The sequence below is a fragment of the Eubalaena glacialis genome, chromosome 2 (assembly GCF_028564815.1).
Source record: "Eubalaena glacialis isolate mEubGla1 chromosome 2, mEubGla1.1.hap2.+ XY, whole genome shotgun sequence".
NCBI classification, from domain to species: domain Eukaryota; kingdom Metazoa; phylum Chordata; class Mammalia; order Artiodactyla; family Balaenidae; genus Eubalaena; species Eubalaena glacialis.
In genome coordinates this window covers 191,941,950-191,964,268 of record NC_083717.1, presented here as the reverse complement: position 1 = coordinate 191,964,268, position 22,319 = coordinate 191,941,950, and the positions used below count along the sequence as shown (strand labels likewise).

At 54.3% G+C, this 22,319-nt stretch overlaps 1 long non-coding RNA gene across 1 annotated transcript in view; it reads right to left on the bottom strand.

The window, feature by feature from the left end:
- The window catches only part of LOC133085713 (uncharacterized), a 30,855-nt gene extending 9,426 nt beyond the window's left edge, over positions 1-21,429 (bottom strand). Inside the window, exon 1 of the long non-coding RNA XR_009699586.1 lies at positions 21,360-21,429. This is a non-coding gene — a long non-coding RNA (uncharacterized LOC133085713). The remainder of the gene's footprint in view (positions 1-21,359) is intronic.
- Positions 21,430-22,319: the final 890 nt, after the last annotated feature.

The following is a 22,319-nucleotide window of genomic DNA, read 5'->3' as shown; positions in this document are numbered from 1 at the left end:
AAAAACAGTCTTACAACTCAGTAATAAAAGCACAAACAATGCAATTAAAATATTGGACAAAAGCTTTGAACAAATACTTTACAGAAGAAGCTACGCAGCCAAGGGACCCTTTAGCTGTTTCCCTCTGCCTGAAATGCCACCCCCTCTTTCTGTATCACTAAATCCGTCCTCTACTGCAAGTTTTGCTCAGACTTTACCTTCTCAAAGAGGCCTCCCCTGACATTTTATTAAATACTGCACTCTGCCCCAACTTCTCCCCACTGCACACATATTCCAAATCCCCCCATTTTGTTCTTTCTTTTTTTCTCATAGCACATCCATCACTTTCTAACACACTGTAAAATTTACTTAATTATGCTTATTGTTCATTATCTATCTCCCCTGTGGGAATGAGTAAGAATTCTGTGTATTTTTTCACTGATGTATCCCAAACGTCTACATGAGTGCCTGACATCTAGTAGGCGTTCAAAAAATCTCTCTATTATACATGGGTGAATGAATAAATGGCTGCTTTTATGCTTTTGTTTTGTTTTTGGTCTCCTGCAGCTTTACTTTGATATGTCAGGCATGAATTCATTTTTATTTATCCTGCTACAGACTCACCAGGCATCTTGAATCTAAAGAGTCCCATCTATTATCAATTCTGGGAAATTCTTAGTCATTATATCTTCATGTAGTTCATCTTTCAGTCCTGTTCTTTCTATTGCCTTCTTCTAGAACGTCAATTAGATGACATTATACTATTAATTCGATTCTCGTGTCTCTTAACCTCTTTCTTTTTTTCTGACCTCTTTTTCTCTCTGTATGTCACTAGGTAATTTCTTTCATTCTACCTTTTATTTCACAAATTCTGTTTACAGGTAGGTCTAATCTGCTGTTTTACCGAGTATTAAGGTTTTAATACCATTAGTAAGATTTTCATAGCCAGTTCTTTGGTTCTTTTTCAAATTTATTTGGTCATTTTTTGATAGTACTTTGCTAATTCCCCATAATTTTGGTTTCCGATTTTATTTCTTAAAACATTAAAAAAAAAAGTTTACTTAAGTTCCCTAATTAGTAGTTGCATTTGTTTGATGAACTCGGGGCTGTGATTGCCTCTTTGGTGGGTTTATATTTGTGGGGATCCTGTGAGGCCAGGTTGCAGGGGGATTTGAGTTTGTTTCTAGCAGTACAACCTTATTGGAAATATCTTTAAGTTAATTTTACAGTTTGGGGTTTCCTGGACCAAAAGGTAGTATAAATGTGACCCCCAAACTCCTGTGAAGTAAAAACGGAGGAGATGGTTTGTCTCCACCTAGATCCCAGGTGGAGACAGCAAGTTTGCTTGTCATCTCCTTTGCCAGCTGCATTAGTCAGAATAGCATAAGCCCTGCTTCAGTAACAAACAATCCCTCTCACTGGCTAAACCCAACAAAGGCTTATTTCCTGCTCTTGCAAGGTTTGCAGGGAATCTGAGCAACTCTCCTGGCCACTGTCCCACATAGAACAACTCAGCGACCCAGGTTGCCCCAATCCCAACACAGCTTTGCCATCTTGGCGCATGGCCTGGAGAATCTGGTGCTGGCTGTTCATTGTTTTGGTCTAGAAGTGATTCACGTCTCTTCTTCTCAGCACCCACTGGCCAGAACCAGTCCCAAGGCCAGGCCAATTGGAAAGGGGCAGGGAATGTGTCCATCCGTGCCTGGAGAAAGAGGACTGACTCTGGGGGGCACTGGATGTCTCTCCTGCTCCAGAAGGCGGATTTTCCCTAGTTGCCCATACCTGTACTGGGAGCCCCCTGAGATCCTGGCTTTGGGCAAGGATGCTGGTCCCAACATCCCACCTGGCATGTGCCCTAGGCCCTCTCCTGTCTCCAGTGACAATTGAGACCTACATTGTGAGGGCACTGGGTCTGCCTGAAGGCCTGGGGTCCCTTCAGCATCAGGACCAGCTAACCCATCACCCACGTTCAGCCCTCCCCTCAGTCCTGGGTGACTCCTTCACTTTCTTGCGAGCTTGGTTGCACATTGCAAACGATGTTTATTATATTTTATGTAGCATTCCCAGGCATTTCGTTTTAGGGGGTAAGCATCATTATTAACATCGTCCACACTTTATAGATGGGGAAACAGGGTAAAAGCTTCGGTAACCTGCCCAAGGACACACACGAGGGATGACCTGGAGCCTTGCTTCTCAGCCAGGCCTGTGTGACCCCAGCACTCCTGCTGGCCTTCCTTGGGAGAGGCAGGAAGTGCGTCTGGCATAGAAGTCAGGTGCAGACTTTCCAGAGGAGGTAACCTTCGACCAGGTCTGGGAGGATACGAGGTTGGGGTACTGGGGTGTGGCTGTGACCCACACCAGGCAGAGAAGCCTGAGGGTGTGACAAGGTCGGGACACATGTTAGCCGCTCCATAAATATTTGCTGAATAAATGAATAAATAAATAGCCCACAAGAGGAACGAGAGGATGAATAATGTTGTCGGTAAAGCCTGAATCAGACTCTTGCGATGGCTTGTGTTTGACCCGGAGTTTTTCTACCTGCTCTTGCCTAATTTCCCAAGCTAAACAAACTGGGAAGGACTTGTGGGAATGCCAGGGAATGAGTCTCCCTTCCAGTCTTAGCAATTGCAGTTACCTAAAATTACAAGCCTGTCTGATCTCATTAGCGAAATAAGACTCAGAGGGGACCCAAGGTGGAAGTGGAGACGCTGGAGCCTTTGTCTGCAGCTCTGGGTAGAATCCCTGGCACTTCCAGGCTGGTTGAGTGAGGGCCCCAGGCCCGCGCCACCAGCCTGCCCGGGAGGAGGAGAAAGCAAACAGAGGGCAAGGCCAAGTTCAGCCTGGACTTCACTGAACTCCCCGTTCCTTCATAAACACCCTCCCTCATATTTATTACAATGAGGGAACTTGAGCCCCGGGCCTGGAGGAAGGACTAGATCCAGAAAAGCCCACCGAGGCAAATGTCAATGGGAAACCTAGCAGAGTGGGCCTTAGGTGAGACGTGAGGGGCTCAGACAGGACTTGGGGCCAGGTGTAGGGGCTTCAGACCCTGTTTAAGTACTTTGAGTTTCCGGTAGGGAGAGAGCTGAATAGATTGAAGCTTGCAGAATGAAATCCAGAGGTCTTATTTGCAGAATCAAGCCGAGGCTCTCTCGGGAGCGTTTTAGAAGACAGAAATATCGTGGTCTGCTCGGATGGCTAGGATGCTTTACAGAAGCCGCTCTTTATTGATTTCCTCCTGGGGGCCAGGCTCAAATTAGTGCTTTCACACCCATTAGCTTAGGCACTCCTCGTAAAAGCCTGCAAACAGGTATCATTATCCCTGGTTTTCAGAAGAGGGATCGAAGATGTGCTGGTTAAGTAACTCGTCCCAGGTCACTTAGCTGGTAAGTGTGGCCCGGGGATCCTCTTCTCCATTAGACGCGGCAGACGTGGTGCAAGAATGCCTGTCTCAACACGATTTTTTTTAGGGGCCGATGAACATCTGCTCAATTTTGCCTAAAGCAGAAAAATAATGTTCAAGTATTTGAAGGCTTATACACATTTTTTTAATATAGATATTATTAGGGTGGGAGGGGCCCATGGAAGTCACAGCACATCTCCGAGGGATTCTAAGTGGAATCCCAGGCTCTCGGGAGGTCAAGAAAAGCGTGTGGATGCAGCGTGCTCCTGCAGGGCTGTGGTGGTTCCCGTACCCTGACATCAAACACACTTCTATTAAAAGTGCTATCTGCTTACAAATAAAATTGCTGTAAATATTTACCAAAAAAGTGCTAACCCATGAGGTGCCCCGGAGGGGACCCCCTTTTACTGGACGGCCCACACTACGTCACCTGGAGGTGAGCCGGCTGGTGGCAGGGGTGGAGGGGCTTTACTACTGAGCTGTAGGGAGGTTCTGCCCTCCCGTTTGCCCAGTCAGTCACCTTTGTTTTTGTTTTTTAAATAAAGATTTTATTTTAGAATAATTTCAGATGCACAGAAGCTGCAAAGATAGTACAGAGAGTCCCATCCACCCCTTCCCCTTGTAGACATCGTGCGTTACTGGGGTACCTTTGCCGGCACCAGAAACTGACATCGGTCCATGATTGTTAACTCGACTCCAGGCTTTGTTTGGACTTCGCCAATTTTCCCACTAATGTCCTCCGTGCGCCAGGATGGCAGCCAGGGTGCCACACTGCATTCTGTCATCTCAGCCCCTCAGGCTCCTCCGGTCTCTGTCCCGGTGTTTTCTGATACCTGCTCTGGGCCAAGGCTAGGACCCGAGAGGTGAGTGAGGAGAGCTTTGGCTGCAGGCAGCTCGGGGTGGGCGGATGTGGGCCAGCACTTGCATCTCGGTGAGATGCTTGCAGGACAGAGCAGCCTGGGCACTGCAAGCCGGACACCGGCAGCTCTGTCTGGGGAGATTAGCATTGAGTGCTTTGGAATTGCTTTGAAAAAGGGGGTATCTGATTGAGAAGCTAGCTTGAATAATAACATCTAGCACTGTATTTTGACGGGATAATTGTTTTATATTTATAAAGATTCTTAATTATTTCCAGCAAATGCATTTAGCTCACTTGGTAATTGAATTAAGGAAAATGTCTTTTCAAGCATTGTACGTCATTGCAATCATAGAAAAGAAGAAAGAATAACTTTAAAGTACTTCCCTACATGACCTAGACAAACTCGTTATTACTGAAAGCTGAGTAATTCCATTAAGGGCCCTGTTGGCTCTAATATAACAGGCATTCTGGGGACGCCGAATTAAAATCGCAAGAGACAATGGAAATTTCCTTTCCTTGGGGAGCCCTTGCTGACCCCCCATTTAGATCTGGTGCTTCCCTCGTGGGCCCTGGACACACTTTTACTTTTGAGCTTATCACACTGTATTGTGAATATCTCTCGGTCTCTCCGCACCCCGTTTATCCCCCAAATGTGTGTGTTTCTTGAGAGCTCAGACCACATCTCGCCCGCTCAGGGATCACAGAACAGAAGCATGTATGACGCTTCCCAAACTGAGTTTATACCCCTTCCTCCATAGCCATAATTTCTTCAGCAAGCACCCTCTCAACGTTTTATCTTTGGATGGACACATCTTCTGGTTGCTAGAATCTAGCGGACTGCAAAGGCCAGGGGGTTGGAAGGTCCAAGCTACCGGAATGTTGGCGAGGACGCCTTGGCGGGGGGACCCGCACCCAGGAGACTTGTGCCTTGATGGCCCGAGTCTGGGCTTGTCAGGCAGCTCGGGTGCCGATGGTGGGCAGGGAGCCAAGAGGAGCCCAGACAGGCCCTGGACTTTGAAGAAAAATCAATACTCGTCCCGGAGTTTACTGCATCATAAACGCGTCCCTGGTTGCATGGCCACCTCCGGGCTCCTCCTTCCCCGCCCAACCATGACCACTCTGCCGATTAGAGAGCTGCCCGCCCTACCCCTGCGTGGCCCGGAGACCTTATGTCCGCCGGGGCTCCTTGTGCTGGTAAAACCCACTCGGATCACCCACTGCAGCGGGGCGGAGCGGGGTGGCTCCTCCATCTTCCAGGGGGGCATGAATTCAACAAATAATCACCCAGCTGCTACGCGCAGATGCTGGGCCAGGCTCCGGTGATGCCGCGGGGAGCCGGCCAGACGGGCCACTTAAAGCACCGAGTCTACAGTCCAGTGTGGAGATCGACGCTGCACAGGTAAACGAGACAAACTGCAGACTGATAAGTGTTATCGACTAAGCAATAAATCAGGGGTGTGATGGAGGCGGGGGCAGGGCGGGGAGGGGCTGCAGGCGGACAGGCTGCTGCCCGCACTCTGGCCACTTGGTACCGAGCTGGAGCCGCCAGTGGCCCGGCCTCTCCTGACTCGCCTCTCTCGTGGTGGATGGTCTCTCCTCCACCGCTCTGAGCTCTTCTGCTTCGTCCTTCCTCTCCCCATCACCTTCCCATGCCAACTCCAACGTGGCCCCGTGGTTCTGGCATGCACGTGACATCAGGGCGCCTTGCTGCCAACTGTCTCACTCTCTTCCATTTCTTACTTCAGATGCTCAGACAGAGACACCCATTGTCCAGCCTATGCATCGGCTGTCCCAGGTGGGTACCACCCTGGTGCAATCAGCTGAGGCCGGTGCAGAGTGGATGACTCACCTGGGACACGGGTGCCCGGCAGCAGGGGCTGTGGTGTGCCCGGGCATGCCATGCTGCGGAGAGGCACGAAGCCTGGGATCGAGTCCTGCTCTGTCCCTTAATCAGGGTTACGAATTTGAGCAAGTCTTAACTTCTCTGTGCCTCAGCTTTGTCACCGTAACCCGATACCGAATGGCACCGAAATGAGGTAGGGTATGTCCAGCCCCTGGCAGTACGGGGTGGGTGCGTGCACTCCTGTCCCACGGAGGGAATCCATCACCCGTCGTGAACTTCTGCAACCCCTGCTCTGGGCACCCCATGAGACGGGGAACACGAAGGGGTTTTGTAACTTACATAACGATGGACAGATGGTAGGGCTGCTGCCCAAAGGATGGCTCCGGACAGGTGTTCGTTATCCAGTTTTACAGAATTCCACATCCCTTCTGAATCTTGGGATTACAAAACAGCCACTGAGAAATCGTGCACCCCGTCCACACTGAGACTTTTCTGTATTTACAATTCAGCTTAAATTTTTACCAAGAGAGGTTTTCAAAATGTAACATGTGTTAGTCACCGCGTGAATTGCGAAACCAAGGAAATATCTCCCAAGTGCTGGCCTTGACAGTGTAATCTGGCAAGGCTTGGGGAGGAATAAAAATAACGCTTCTCAGCATAGCCGCCTCAAAGGGTAGGAGGGATCTGGAGACCTCCCCGAGCACACAGGTAGTTGGTTGTGTGTGCTGGTCTCCTCTCCTCAGTCCTGGCCACGTCCTGGCTGCCTTCAGCAGTTGAACTCAGTTAGGGGTGATGGGGAGAGAGGGGGACTGGGGAGCGGGGGGGCCCGGTTTGAGTTCTAGGTAAGTCACTTACTGGCCAGGTGACCTTGGGCATTTTCCAGACGCTGCTGTGCACACAGAGGTTAGGGGACGAGCCCCAGGTGGCACCGCAGTGATGAGAAGTGCCCACTGCCGTCCCACTGCCTCGCAGGTGATTTCAAACCCAGCAGCACCGGGACCCCCTGAAATCCTCCGGTTGCCTCAAGGGCTGCTCTGTGGCTGGAGCTGTGTTTGGCAGGATGGGGGGAGGCGGCACCCGGACGTCCCCCGCAGCTGTACGGGCGAGTTTGGTTTTCTAAACACAACAAGCCTGCACTTCCCCATGGAGCTACAAGCCCGCAGGTGGCTTGATGAACATGTGGTTTCTGGATGTGACATGAAAGTGAGCATTTGCGTGCTCTTTGTCTGGGTTCCCTGGGTTTGTTTATCTTGCCCTTACGGTCCTGAAATACTCCCAATTGTGTTTATGTTGAGGCAGGAGCTGTGGAGGCAGAGTGCTGCTGTACCAGGATCGGCTGGGCCCCGGCTCCACCATCCTTCCGCAAAGCACCAGCGGGATCCTGAGGAGCCCAGAACAGAGCCCACTGAACAGGTGCTGGGCCTCCAGGGCACCTGCCCACCGCCTCACCCCTGCACGGCATCTGCTGCAGGAGCCAACTGCATCCCTGCCTCACCTGGAATGCCTCTGTCCATTGGTGACGTCAGCTTCCGGGGCCTGCACGTGAATGATTTCTGACGCTTGCTGCAGCCAGGGAGTGGGGACCAGGCTTAATTATTCCCATTCTGCAGATGACAAAACTGAGGCTTGGTGGTATAATGTTATAAGTCATAATCCTAGTTATTACTTTAAAATGTATATCTCAGAAATAACTAATTTTCTTGTCAACTGCATTATTATGAACTTTCATCAAATCTTTAAAACAAAAAAAACAAAAAAAACTGAGGCTTGGAAGTGACTCGCTTGCCCAAGGTCACACGGGCAGCACAAGATAAAGCTGGGGTTGAAAATGATCTCCATTTCTATCCTAATGTTCCTGCTCTGTGTCCCCTCCTCTCAGGGCGATGCCTCAGTTTCTCACCACAATCCCGAAGCTCCCAGAGACTCCCCTGACAGTGCCCGCTGTGGCCCACGGCGCTTGCCCTTGGCTCCATCTCGGCCTCCCTTTTGGCTTGGATTGTATGCCACTTAACCGCCCCTCTCCTGCTCTTCGGCACTGCTTTTTAATTGTCTATGTCATGCTTGCCCATCCAGACTGTGAACCCCAGGGGTACGGGAGCCATGGGCTGGCTGCCCCGTGCCTGGCCCAGCGTGGCCATGTAGCTGACTCTCAGCCATGCTTGTTGAATGATGACTTGTTATTATTCCCTGAGGCTGGGTTCCACGTGTCTGGCCACAGGAGGCTAGAACCCGTCCTGCCCCCAGGTCCTTGGCTGGCCAGCATTTCAAATGATATTGTTTCATATTAAATTATTTTAAATTCCATGGACCCAGGTTTCACAATCAAATAATTCGATCTTGTTTACAAATGGAATTTTTACTTTTTGATGGTTTCTAGCTTTGCTGGGCTGGATGGTCAGGAAAGCGTGTCCTCCCATGCCCTCCTGTCTACCTCTGCTGCCTTCCCCGGGACACCGTGGAGCCGGGGAACGATCCTGGGGGGACGGCGGGCAGCTGGCGTGGCTGTGGGGTAGGCTGCCCCTCCAGTGTGCGTGCGGCACAGAGCCGGGGGCTTTCTCGGCCTCCCCTCATCCCGGCTCCTGCCGTGAGTAAACTCATAAATTACAGAATCAGAAGGGACCCTTGCTAACTGTCATTCCAACCCCCTTTTACAGACTAGGAAACTGAGGTTCAAGATCACAGCCCTGGTGGTCAGCCCAGGACCCAACGCACCAGGTCCTTGGACGCCCTCCTCCAAGGGCTATTCCACATCCTGTCTTCCTCCATCCCTGACTTACGAAATCCCTGCCACACTGCTTTGTGCTGTGGAGACACAGACGTGGGAAGACGTGACCTCTGGTCTCTAGAGGCTCATAATCTGGGTACTGGGATAGGGGAGGTGGACGAGGAGACAGAAAGTGGCTGCATGATGAAGTGGTGGCTCGTGGGCCATGGGAAGGAGAAGGAGCTACGGAAGGGCAGTCGGGGTGGACGTGGCAGGTTTGCGAAGCCACGGACATGGGCTGAGCTTGGTGGCTGCGGCCGACCCCCTTCTCAGCTGAGGGTCGGACTCAGCACGGGAATATTTTGTCCAATGTGCTAAACTTCAGCCTCTCCCAGTAAGCCCCCTCTTCACCCAGCAATGCCACCATAACTGGAAACAGATTTGCAGCTTCTCCTATAGAACTTTCTCTAAGCAAGTGATGGTCCGGGGGCAGCCATGCTTCCTTGCTTTGTGGCCACTCATGTGGGTGACCTGGGTTGGCCCCGGCAGCAGCTCTGCTGGGCTTGACTCAGAACGGATCTGGCTGTTTCCACAAGTCGCCGGCTCTCTGAGTTTGGAGCTGAACCTCCGAGGACACTCCAAGATGGGCCGTGTCTCTGGGCTGCCCCCAAAGGGCCACTGGGCAGGCGTCTCCGCCAGCTCCAGGTTGCAGAGGGTTCCTCAGGAAGGGCCTAGAGGAAGTTGGTTGACAACATCCCAGCTAACTTCCCGGCCCAAAGGCAGGCACTTCATTCTGTAAAGGTCCTGGGAGACGAATGTGCTGGGGCTCCAGCCCATCCTTCCAGGGGCCCTGAGGTGACCCAGAGCCCTGGGGCCCACGCCCTACCTCTCTGCCCCATCACCATGGCCTTCGTGGTCCCTGCACGCCTCACAAGGCTGACCCCATCTGGGTTCCTGGGGTCAGACTGCACACTACCCAACAGTGGGGAGGGGACGCCCCCGGGCTGGTAGGGGTGTGCGGAGACGGGAAGCACATCCTGGTCGACGGAAATGTAAATCCAGCCAAGTTCAAAGTGCATACAGTTTGGGCCAGAATCGACGTTTCTGGGTATCTAACATCCTGGTGTCCTGGTGTCGGTAACCATACAGGATGTGACACGGGCATCTAAAGGCTCTTAAGAAAGAGGGAGGTGTGTCTGCCTGTGTGTGCTGGGACGGACGGGTCTCTAAAATAAGGTGAAAAAAGCAAGATGCCAAACAAAGTGTGATCCGTTTTTGAGTTAAAAAAAGATAATGCAATAGATGGAGGTATGTGCTCTGGATGAATACCGGCAGTGGGCACATGGGCCCCGGTTACCAAGACCCAGCTCCCAGGTCTCTGCACGCTGTTAACTCATTGGGTCCTTAGAAGATCCCAGGAGGTGGGTATTACCATCCTACCTACTTTGCAGATGAAGAAACCGAGGCCCGGGGAGGTAAGGAGGGTGTGGGGACGGGAGCCTGAGCCCCTGGCCCCTGTGTGCCTCGGGATCAGCTGGAGAGGGGCGGGGCGGGGGCTTTCAGTTCTCCTTGTTTACCTTTGTGTCCTCTGCATTTTCTTCCCAGGTGAGTGTGTGACTCTATTTGAGAAAATGTCAAAGGGTATCCTGGATACAGGTAATAAGCCTTTAACTCCTTTATTGTGTTTTTCTGTATTAAAGAGGCAAACACAGTCATGTCATTTTAAAAACTCACTCCCCCCTCCCACAAAAGAGAGAATACTGTCTCTAGGAAGAGAATTGAAGAAAAAACTAGGACTTGGGAGATTGGGGTTGACATGTACACACTACTATATATAAAATAGATAACTAATAAGGACCTACTGTATAGCCCAGGGAACTCTACTCGACACTCTAACGACCTATATGGGAAAAGAATCTATAAAAGAGTGGATACATGTATATGTATAACTGACTCACTTTGCTGTACAGCAGAAACTAACACAACATTGTAGATCAACTCTACTCCAATAAAAATTTTAAAAAAAATAAAGAAAAAAGAAAAAACCAGGACTCCAGCAAGTGACCCCCAGTCTTGGCGGGGTCCCTGGGCGCTTGCTTATGGAAATAGCTATTTCCCATGATTTCCAGAATGTGGGACGTGGGAGAATCCTGCATGATTTCTAGCCCAAAGTGGGCAAGGGGGGGGGCCGAGGGAAGGGGCTACCTTGCTCGAGGAATCACAGGGGGTCCATCTGGCACCCACGCCAGGCCCACAGGGCCGCCCTGCCACCCTGAACTGGGGCTGGGAAAGATGAGACCAGTTATTTCTGTGCCACAGTTGCTTGATAACCAAGATCAAACCTGCCCAGGAACTATATTTAGTCCAGGACAGAACTGAAAGACCATTTGGCCCCCAAGTGGCTGCCTTGCTCGTCTCATCTGGTCTCTGAATCCAGCGCGCACTTGAGCTTGAGGCCGTTGCTCTGTAACTCACATGGCTGTCGAGAGGGTAATGTTGCCATTGGTGACCACAGGTGTCTCGGCAGCCTGTGCAGAAAGGCTACTTCAGGCTCCAACAAGGGCCAGGTTTCCAGGGGCGACGGAGGAGCCTCGGCGTGGCAGGCGTCCAGCTCTGCCCCTGACCAGCTCTGTGATCTCGCCAGAAGCTTCCCCTCCCCTGGCCTCAGTTTCCCCATCTGTAAAACAATGGGAGTGGCTTAGATGACCTCAGGCCTTTAAGACGGTGGCAGATGCCAGCACATGGCCTTGCTCCTGCTTCAGGTCAGAGGAAGGCTGGACCAGCGGTCCTCTGGGATACTGGTCCTGTCTCCATGGAGACCAGCTCACGCTTTCTCTTGGGCCAGTCTCCTGATGGTCACGTCAGGAAACGGTGGGCTCCAGCCACAGGCCTCCTACTGGTGGGTTACGTTGATTTTTAGAGCTCTGGAACATTAGAAATGGAGGTACCCCAAAAGACAAAGGCCCTCACCTTACAGGGGAGAAAACTAGGCTGCGGAGGAACTGTGAAGGCAGCCCCTGAGTGCTGGCTTGAGGCCCCTTACCCCCGAGGCTGAAGAGCAATGCAACCCCATCCCCATCAGCGACCTTCCTTCTCCATGTCTGTCCACCTGCAAAGGGGGTCTTCTGCCTCTACATGGGCCCCCAAGCCCCAGTCCTCATGTCCCTGAGCCTGGCCTCCTAGCTGCCACCTTACAAGGGAGGCCTTAGATGCAGCAGCCGGGGGTCCTCCATGCCCAGAGACCGGGGGGCCAAGATTCCCCTTGAAGTGTATGCACAGCCCAGCCTGCCCACAGAGTGATGGCGGGGCAGGCCTGGTACCCCAGGGTGAGAACGCAGACTTGGTCTTGGTCATCTGTGCGGAGCCCTGGGGCACATCTCCTCTCGGTCACATTTGGGACCTGGTTTCAGCCTTTCTGCCCCTGGGGCACGGCCACAACCCTCCACAGTCTGTCCCACCGGAGTGTGGACAGAGCTTTGTGTGTAGACTCGGTTCCCGGCTTGGACACACTTTCTGTGAACCCCTTCCTGTCCTGCCGGCATGCAGGGCATGGCGGGGGGTACGGACGCGGCCAGCCAGCATAGAAATGCCACTCAAACTGGCTTAAAGGTAAATTTACGGGTTCTTCTGATCAAGGAGTTCAAGTTCAGCTGGACCCAGTGGCTTAAATGACGTCACCACGTCTGTCTGTCTGAGCTCAGCTCTCCTCCAGGTCATCTTCTCTGTCCAGCGGGGTCCCCCCCCCCACAAGGTGCAGGGTGGCTGTCAGGTCTTCGGGTCATTCTACCCTTCAACAATCTCAGCTCCCGCTCAGCTCCTGACTTGGCCCAACTCTGCCCTGTGTCCACTCCTGAGTGGTCAGTCACAGCGTCCAGAGGGATGGGACATGCTGCTGGGCCAGGCATGGGTCATGTGTCCAGCTGGGGCCCTGTTGCTCCATCTCCACCCGAACTATAAGATCCACAGCGGGGAAGGTAAACCCTGGGATGTCGGGCCAACAGAACTGTAGATGTTTACCATACGTGCTGTAAAAAGAGGGCTTTGGAGGGACAGCCAGCCTGGAAAGAGCACACACCACGGGGCCAGGCAGCTGCTCTCTGCCTGGGGCTCTGTCTCCGCTCCTCCCCGTCCTCCTGCCCACAGCGTCTTCTGCAGGCCCTTGGTCTCCCACTGGTTGCTGGCTTGCCCCCATACCGTCACTGCCCCCGACTTGACACGGCAGAAGCCACGTGAACACCCCTGGCCCAGCTGGTCAGGAAATTCCCAGTGGCTGCTGTGGTGCCCACCTTAGCCTAGAAGCAAACTCTGTCTCACACCACAGCCACCCCGGCCGTCCAAGAGCCTTCTCTCTTTAGAGAGCTCGGGGCAGGGGGGTTGTACGGGGTTGAGCCACATCCCCTCAAACTCATGTCCACCCAGAACCTCAGAACGTGACCTTATTTGGATATGCGGTCTTTGCAAATGTAATCAGTTAAGATGAGGTCATACTGGATTAGGGTGAGCCCTAAATCCAATGATGGGTGTCCTCATAAGTAGTGGAGGAGAAACACAGAGACACAGGGAGAGGATGGCAAGTGACCCAGGAGGAAGAGACTGTAGTGATGCGGCCACAAGTCAAGGAATGCCTGGGGCCACCAGAGGCGGGAGGCAGGAAGGAAGCTCCCCCAGGGCCTCCAGAGGAAGCAGGGCCCTGCCCACACTTCAGTTTCAGACTCCTGGCCTCCAGAACTGACAGAGTAAGTGTATGTATTTTTTTTTTTTTCTTCTAATTTTTGGCCACGCTGCGCCGCTTGGGGGAATCTTAGTTCCCCAACCAGGGATCAAACCCGAGCCCCCTGCAGTGGAAGCATGGACCAGGGAAGCCCCTTTATTTTTTTTGAAATATAGTTGAGTTTCAGTATTGTGTTAGTTTCAGGTGTACAGCAAAGTGATTCAGTTATTTTTTCAGATTATTTTCTACTATAGGTTACTACTAGATATTGAATATAGTTCCCTGTGCTATACAGTAAGTCCTTGTTTGTCCTGTATATAGGAGTATGTATCTATTAATCCCATACTCCTAATTTATTCCTCCCCCCCTCCCTTTCCCCTTTGGTAACCATTAGTTTGTTTTCTATGTCTGTGAGTGTGTTTCTGTTTTGTATATAGATTCATTTGTATTATGTTTTAGGTTCCACATATAAGTGATATCGTATGATATTTGTCTTTCTCTGTCCGACTTACTTCACTTAGTATGATCATCTCTGTGTCCATCCATGTTGCTGCAAATGGCAGTATTTTACTCTTTTTTATGGCTGAGTACTATTCCATTGCGTATATACATACCACATCTTCTTTATCCATTCATCTGTTGATGGGCAGGGTAGAAGCTGGATCATACAAGAACAACCTCAAAGCTATAAAAAGGCTGTCAGATCAACAAAACCAAGTAAAGGGGAATATCAACTCAGGACAGTTATAAAACCCACACAGATGGGATTGGCTGCACAGAGCAGGTCCACAGCTCAGTGGGTGCCCTAGGAGGGCCCCTCAGCACCCTTGGTGTCTGGGGTGGGGGAGGTGGAATATTCTGGGTTGGAGGGGCCAAAAAGACCCCACCATTCCTTTCCCTTTCTTCTCCTGTCACTTGCCCCTTCCTGCATCTCTGGTGCTGAGCCAGGTCCTGGATCAGGCCTTTGCACATACAGGTGCCAGAACCTTCCTGCAGAGCCTCACTGGCACTTTCCTCTTCAGCACCACCTTCCCTGGCCACCTGCTCCAGACGCGGTCCGTCTCCGCTCTACCCCCTGCACTGCCTGTCCATCTCCCACTAGGAAGTTAGCTCCACGGGCAGGGACCCAGCGTCGAGAGCAGAGCTGGGCCTACAGCAGGCTTCCGGCCACGTCCGGTGGGCACGGAGCTTCCCTGCATGGCGTCTCTTATCCTAGGGCCACCGGAGACTCACGGAGCCAGAAACAGACTTGAGGGGAAAGATCCAGTCACAGACCACTCCCACCAGATTCCATGTTGCCCCCAATTCTATTACTCACCCCAAGAGTAAGTTAGCAATCCATATCCTACTTTTTATTTCTTGCTTACAGAAAGGCTAGAAAGGTTAAAGAGTACGAAAGCAATCTGCCAACTAAAAGACACAAGGGAAGCGTGTGTGTGCGCACGTGTGCGTACCTGTGCGCTAGTGTGTGTGTATGTGCATGAGAGCACGTGCGCGTGTGCGTAGGTGTGTGTGCACGAGTGCACGTACACCTGCGCGTGTGCGCGTGTGTGTACAGAGGACGCAGGGGCAGCCCTTCCTGGCCACGTGTCTGACAATCACTGAGGTGGCGGGAGGGCCCACTGAGGCTGGAGCAGGAGGGCTGTGGTTCCGCCCCTGAGGGCGGCCATTCAGAAGCAGTCAGAGGAAAATGAACTCAGCTCTCCCAGGGCCCGGGAGGTGAAGGTGGGCAGCCAGGGACTAGCTCTCCTCCCTGTCTTCTGGGGGCCTCCCCACGGAACACAGGCGCTCAGCGCCCCTTCCCTAGAGGGAGGACGCTGGCCGTGGACCGCAGCGGCTGCTCGTCAGGCAGAGGGTCATGGTCTTCCAAGGCCAGGAGAGCTGGCCTAACCCCAGCTCTGCCCCTTGCTGTGTGATCCACAGTCACGTGACTACCCTCTCTGGGCCACACATGGGTTAGAGCAGCTCCCACATCTCCCGTGCTGCTGTCAGGGCCTGGCACTGAGGCACCCGGCAGACAGATTGTCCGCACATGCCGGCATGGGTGGTAGAGCACCCGCTCCCACGTGCCTTGGGGTTCTACGGGGGCAGCATGACTTAATCCGGGCTCTGCCGATGCTGCCCTGGACTGCACGGGTCCACGAGTCCCGAAATCTGCAGTGGGAACCCAGGAGGTGGCCTGAAGGGAAGCCTGGAGCTGAGCTGGCGGCGGGAGAAGGGTTTTACTGGGAGGCTGATCTGGGGGCAGGCATCCTGGGCAGGACCAGAGGTGCGGCAGGGAGCCCTGGGAAGACAAGCCCCGCACGATCTCATTTGATCCCACCCTAGGAGGTGGCTGCTGTCGTCCCCACTATGAGAGGAAGCTCGGTGAAGGGAGGTGACTTCCCCAGTGCCATGGTGCTGGGAAGTGGTGGCCCGAACCTCAGCGGGATGGTCTGAGTCCAGGGCTGGAACTGGGGAAAGCAAGAGTAGCAGGTGGGGATGGTGGGGCTGAGTCCTGAGCTCCGCACCCCGCCCCGCAGCTCTGAAAACAGTGAGCTGCGAAGTCCAAGCTGCGACCCACGGAGCTCATGGGATCACTTTAGCAGGTGGCAGCCATCACTGGGCAGAAAAGAAATAGGGTACCAAATGTCAGAATTCACGATGCACAGTTAGAGAAGTCTCCTTTTGTGGAAGACTTCTCAGTTATACGTGCATCAAGAGCTCGTTACTTATTTAACATGAAGCCGTTATGTGGGCACTGGGATGAGATGGACGGTGTCTTTCTTACCCTGGCCACGGTCAGCCAGCTTTGAAAGCCACTGCTTTCAGCCTTTCTCTGTTCTGCAGGGGCCTCCGGGCCTTTGTTCTCTGAACAAGAACGCCAGCGCCGGGCACAGCACAGGAGCCAGGACGTGCTGGGGGGTTTCCGCCCCGAGGCCCTGCCCGCACGCCAGCGCGGCTGGCTCAGCAAGGTGGCGGCACCACTGTGCGGGGTCCGAGCACTCAGGGTGTTGATGTCTGACTGCAGCTGAAAGGGGGGGGTCCCAAGACCCTGGCCCTGGGCCCGACAGGCAATGTTGTCTTCTCTCTGTGAGTTCCACTGAGTTCCCACCTGCGGGCCAGGGGTGCCCCCAAGGTCCCCAAACCAAGGTCCCAAAGCTGCTCCACCAGGAGAGGCGCTGAGAGGCACTGACGCCCGTGTGGTCACAGGGAGTGGGCAGAGTGAGAGCTCTCCTGCCCCGGGGCCGTGTAAGTGACAGAGAGAAGAGTGTCTTGGGGCAGAAAGGGAGGTCTGGGTGATGGGAGGGCATGGGCCAAGAAATGCCAGGCCCGGCTGGGAGGCCTGCTGGGGAAGGAGTCTGAGCTCCCTCCGGCCAGCGGTGGGCACCTGGAGGAAGGCTTTGGGGTGATCAGATTCATTTTCCAATCGGGTCACTCAGTCTGGCTGGAGTGGGGGTCTGGCCCCATGTATCTGACTTTCTCCAAACGGTCCTGCTCCAACCAGAGAAAGGCCAGGCTTGTGCTGGGAGCCCCGGACATGGGCGAAAACCCCGGCAGGTCCATTTTCAGGTGAAGCCTTCTCCTCTCCTTTGGGCATTCCCAGACACCGTCACTCCTTTTGTTTATTATTGCCATCTACTTTTAAGGTCTCCAACACCAGAGGCCAGCCGTCTAGTTTTCTAAATATCCTTGAACATTCTGATGTTCAGAACACGTGAGTTGGCTGTTTTGATCCTTGGAGGGTGCTGGGGGCCGATCTCCCTGAGGAAGGCTGGGGAGAATCTTCAGACACCAGGTCTGCAGGGGCTTCCTTGCGGCAGTGAAGTGTTCCTTCCCTTCCTGGGAACAGGCCTGCGGTTTGGGCAGCTCTAGGCCCCTTGAAACCTTCAGCTGTAATAAAGAAGCACAAAGCAAGCTGGCATTCCAACGTGAGGCCACATCCTCCTCCTGCCCTGGCTGGTTTTCCCGTTTGCTGCACTGGCCAGCCCAGGTGCCACAGAGGGGACGTTTGTTTTCCCAGAAGAACAGAACAAAATGAAAACAGAAACGAAAAAAATCCCAAACGCTCTCACACATATAAATGGGACCGTGTCCATAACCAGGACTGAGGTTGGAAGCACCGTCGCCCGGCTTCGTACGATGTGAACAAAGATGTCCCCTGGCTGCCTTGCTCTTCGGGCTGGACCTCTCGATGTGCCAAGGGAGCCCAGGGATTCCTCGGATCCCAAGTTTTGGTCCATACTTTGGTCACTTGTTTTTGTGAAAATGACCAATGGACCCCCAACGAGGCTGCTGAGTGGGCCGCTGGGGAGTTTTTAAAGGAGAGAAAGCATCATAAAATGGAGGAGGGCCCTCCGGATGGGACCAAAACATGGACACGGGGGTAGCAGGATGCGAGATGCCCAGGCTGCCAGGCCGGGTGTGGGTCCGATCTGCACGCCCAGGGCACCCCCTGCACTCCCACGCACACGCAACCCTCTGGCTTCCTTTCGTCACATCCTCACACATGTAAGGGGTCCCAGCCGTGTCTGCATAGATATAAACAAACATCCGAGCCTGGCATTCCAATAAGCCCCACCGTAGTCCCAACGTGTGGAGCGTTGTTTCCCCTCATACTATAGTGAAACTAGCTGTATCTCAGCTCTGCTCCCGGGTTTCCAAGTATCAACAAAAACGTATTTTCCCCTTTCCTGTCCAGTTTAAAGGTTATTCCTAAAAAGCAACAGCCAACTTATTTTTGATTTTTTGAAACAGAAAATTATTTACCAGGAACACACAGATTATTTGTTTTACTCTGTGCTACTCACTTATTGAAACGATATCACTGGAAAAGCCATTTCAGTACAAATGGTAGATGAGTTGAAAAATGGATTTTTTTTTTTTTTTTTTTTTTTTTTTTACCACCATTGGGGTTACTGACTTAAGGGCAGTTGTAGTTCAAACAAACCCAAGGTCAATCAGTTTGTTACATAATAGTGAAATAGTGCTGTTTTGTACAAAACAAAGCCAGATATTCTTTCAGTTAAAAAAATTGGTGATTTTGCCTGTGCAACTTTTATCTCAAGTGGAAGATGATTCTAATTTTATCTGTGTTCAAAAATCAGATTAAAAAAAAAATCATGAGGCTGGAGCTCATGATTTTTCCTTACAGTTCTCTGAGCAGCTGAAGGAAGGAAAATCACCTTGAGTCTAGCATTTTCTGAGTACACTACAACAGCCAGGTCCCTTAGACCCATCTGGAACGAAATTAATTACATCTACGTGTTAGTTTAAAATGAAATTATTTTATTTTCACTGTATTTTCCTCCAGGGTCTTAGGGAAGAAAAGAAGAAAACAGGATATCGGGGCAAAGGCTTTGGTTCCTCGCTGCCCATTTTCTCTTTAGGCTTTTCTTGGTTTCTGGCTTTTATTTTGTACTGGGTTTTTTTTGGGTTGAAAAATGTACAAAATGTGTATTTTAAATATCAAATAATTATAGATTTTGAACATGACAAAATTTTAGAGCCACCATACATTTTGACAAAAATATTATTAAAAAATACCGTCTGCTTTCACTCCACTTACATTAAAATGTCATTCTTTTCCTTTCATATCTTCTGATCTGTTCAATCTGACATTTGTTAGATATGAAAAGTTCTGCAGACTATTTCAGAGAATACTTGGAATAAAGTAAACAATCGATATGTAAAATTTCCACGGAGGCACGCTTGCTTACGTAACATTAGTTTAAAACATCGTGTTGTGTTTTAAATGGCAAGTGTCGCTCACGGGCACGGCGGGGCAGCTGCCCCGGCGCGGGTCCTGGTTCTCGGAGGCGGCGCGGCGACGGCGCCCGACGACCTCGTCCTTGCCCGGAGGCCGGCTCGGCCCGCAGCCCCTGGGCGCACTCCTGCTGTCCCGCGGCCTGGGCACGGCGCGGCCTTCGGGTTTTCTAGCATTTTCCTTTTCTGCGGCGCACGGAGGCGGGGGAGAGACCCCCGCAGGGGCTGGAGGAAGGTGCGCGGCCCGTCCCACCTGCTGTGCCCGGCCCCGTGCGCCTGAGTCGCCACCGCCGAAGCGCACGGCCAAGGCCGCCTGACGGACACCCTGGGCTCATTTCTCCGCCTGGCTTCCACTGGGCTTTCATCTGCCTCCTCCATCCTAACTGGTTCCAGATTTGCAACTTCAGAGGCGCGGGGACTCAGCTGGGTCGCACTCTTGGCCTCTCGGGGACCCCTCCCCCAACAATGACCCCCCCCCCCCCCCCCGCAAGCGCACGGCCGGTCCTGCGGGGCCTGGGGGGGAACAGGGCCATGGGCAGGGAGCGAGCTATGAGGCCGGGGCTCGGAGCTCGCCCTCCGCTGCCCTAGGCACTGGCCCGGCCTTCCCTGCGCGGGGCGCCACGGCGCTGTCCCGGGGCGCACTGCCTCCGCCAGGTCGGGCAGGCTGGAGGACGGGTACCCAGGACCTCTGCGCGCGGGGCAGGAGCCCGCAGGCGCCATCGGAAGCGGGCGCAGTGGGGCAGCGCGGTGCAGACACTTGCTGTCGGCCCGCGACCCGGGAGGCTAGGACGCCCTGCCCTCTGGGGAGGGCGCGACCACCCACGCCGCCGCCGACCTGGGAACCCGGCCGCGGCCAAGGCCCGGGGGCGCTGCGGGTCGGGGGCTCTGCCTGGCCACCACTCCCCAGTCCCGCACCACCATCCCGAGTCACCGTCCTCGGTGGGGAGACCCCCAAGCCGACCTGCTCCGAGCCCGCCAGACCCCCAACGCCCCGCAACCCCGGGCCGGCCTCGGCGGCTGGGCCCCGCAGGCGCCAGGCACCGGAGGGGGAGGGCCCCGAGGGCCCGGGGCGCCGTTCCAACCGCCAGAAAATGGAAACTGTGCGAAAAGAATCCCCAAATCCGGCCGGGCCCGAAGCCCACCGGCTTACATAAAGCCCCAGCAGCCCGCCCGCCCGCCCGCGGCCTCCCTTCCCGGGGGCGAACAATCGGCGGGCCCCTGGCCAAGCCGTCCTGGGGTTGGCACCACCGTCGACCCCCTGACCAAGGGCCTGGCGTGACCCCGGGGAGGGGAAGGGGTCTCGGCCTCTTCCCACCGTCTGCCCCGAGAAACATTTAACTAGCCTTTAATCACATTAGCAGCCGGCCCCAATTAAGGACGCGGGCGGGGGAGGCAGGAGGAAACCGCTGGCCGTGTCACTCGAGGATAAAGATCCTTTCATGCCCCGGGCCTGGCCTGGGGCAACGCGGCGGGCCGCCATCCCCAGCCTTTGATTGCCGGCGCCTGGGCCTCGCCGACGCCGCCATCTCTTGGCCCCCTCCACGCCCCCCGCCCCCCCCCAACCCCCCCCCCCCCCGCAATATGCCATCGCCCTCGGGTGACCGGGTGGCCGGGCAGGGCAGCGACCCAGGTCCGGGCCGGAGCCCGCGCCCCCAAGCCGGAAAGGCCTGGCCTCCTCCGGCCCGCGCCTGCGCAGGGGGACCGCTTGAGGGGGCGGCGGGGGGCTCTCGGAGGGCGCCCGGGACGCGTCGCCTGCCCGCCGACGCCGAGCGCCCGGCCGGGACCCTGGTAAGGCCCTGCCCACGGAGTGGTTCGGAGGGAGGGTGACCCCCGCCATGGGCGGCCTGGGCAGGTCACCGATGCTCTCTTGGGCTCCGTCTGGCCTCCCGGGCCCGGAGTGAGCCCCCGAGGGTCCCGGGGCCAGGCCCAGGCCGGGCGCCGCGGTGGCGGGTCTCCGGGGGCCCAGGCTCCGGCGTCGGGCCCTAGGCGCGCGGGGAACACCAGGCCGGGGCGGTGGGGCCGGCCTGCGGCCTCCCGTCGGCTCGCCAGCCCAGAGCGGCGGAAAGCCGGCCGGGGCGCGCGGTCGAGGGCTGAGGGTCCCCCACGGGTGCTTACCTTGCTCGGGCGCCCGAACCGCGCTCCCCTCGCTCCTCCTCGAGGGTCGGCGCGGGGCGCGCTCTGGACGGGCCGGGGTCGTGCGAGGACAGCGGCCGCCCGCGCCCGCGCCGCCGCGATGCCGGGGCCGCCGCCCGCCGCCGGCCGCGACGCCCGGGGGCCGCCCAGGACCCCGGCCCCACGGCGGCAGCTGCAGCCCGGAGCCGCGTGACTCCGGCCCCGACCTCCCCGCGCTCAGCTGTTTGTCTCGCACAAAAGAGAACACTCATATTTTTCTTTCCCCGGCACCGATTTAACACCCGCCCCGTCTCCCCTCCCCCGAATTACCCCCGACCTCCCACACGCTTCTCTGAGAACCGCTTTCTCTCCGCACACCCACTTTGTCTCGCCTTTCTCCGCTCTTTAATTCCGTCGTTGTAGTCGAGGATGTCAGTATAGCTTAGAAAGTTTCATAGAAAGTCAGAAAGCAATTAGGGAGGCCCTTTTATTGGAGCTTCGCTGGTGCCATGGAATCTTTTAAAGGACAGCCTGAAGCACCGAACACAATCCCATTAGAGCGGCCCAAACTCCCACAGTCCTCAATAGGGGTGCTCAGTACTTCGACAGACTTTCGCCGGCTCATTGGGAACCGCGGGGTTTCAATCCCTAGTTCCGCAGCCCACTCACAACAGTGCGACCTTGAACCCCTCACTCCTTCCTTTCTCATCGGAATTTCCACTGGGAAAATGGCTTGCAGGGCCGGAGTGGACATTAATTAAAGTCTGCCGAGCGGTCCGAGGTCTCTGTTTGACAAGGGCTATGAAAACCTCAAGCACTTTCATAAGTAACTCCCCATCCTGACTGTTTGTTTGAAGTTTAAAAAAAAAAAAAAAAATTCCAGCCAGTTTCTAGAAATGTGAGCTCGATTGAAATCAACTTTTACCTCTGTCTGCTTTCAAATCGATCAGCCGACGTTTGGAA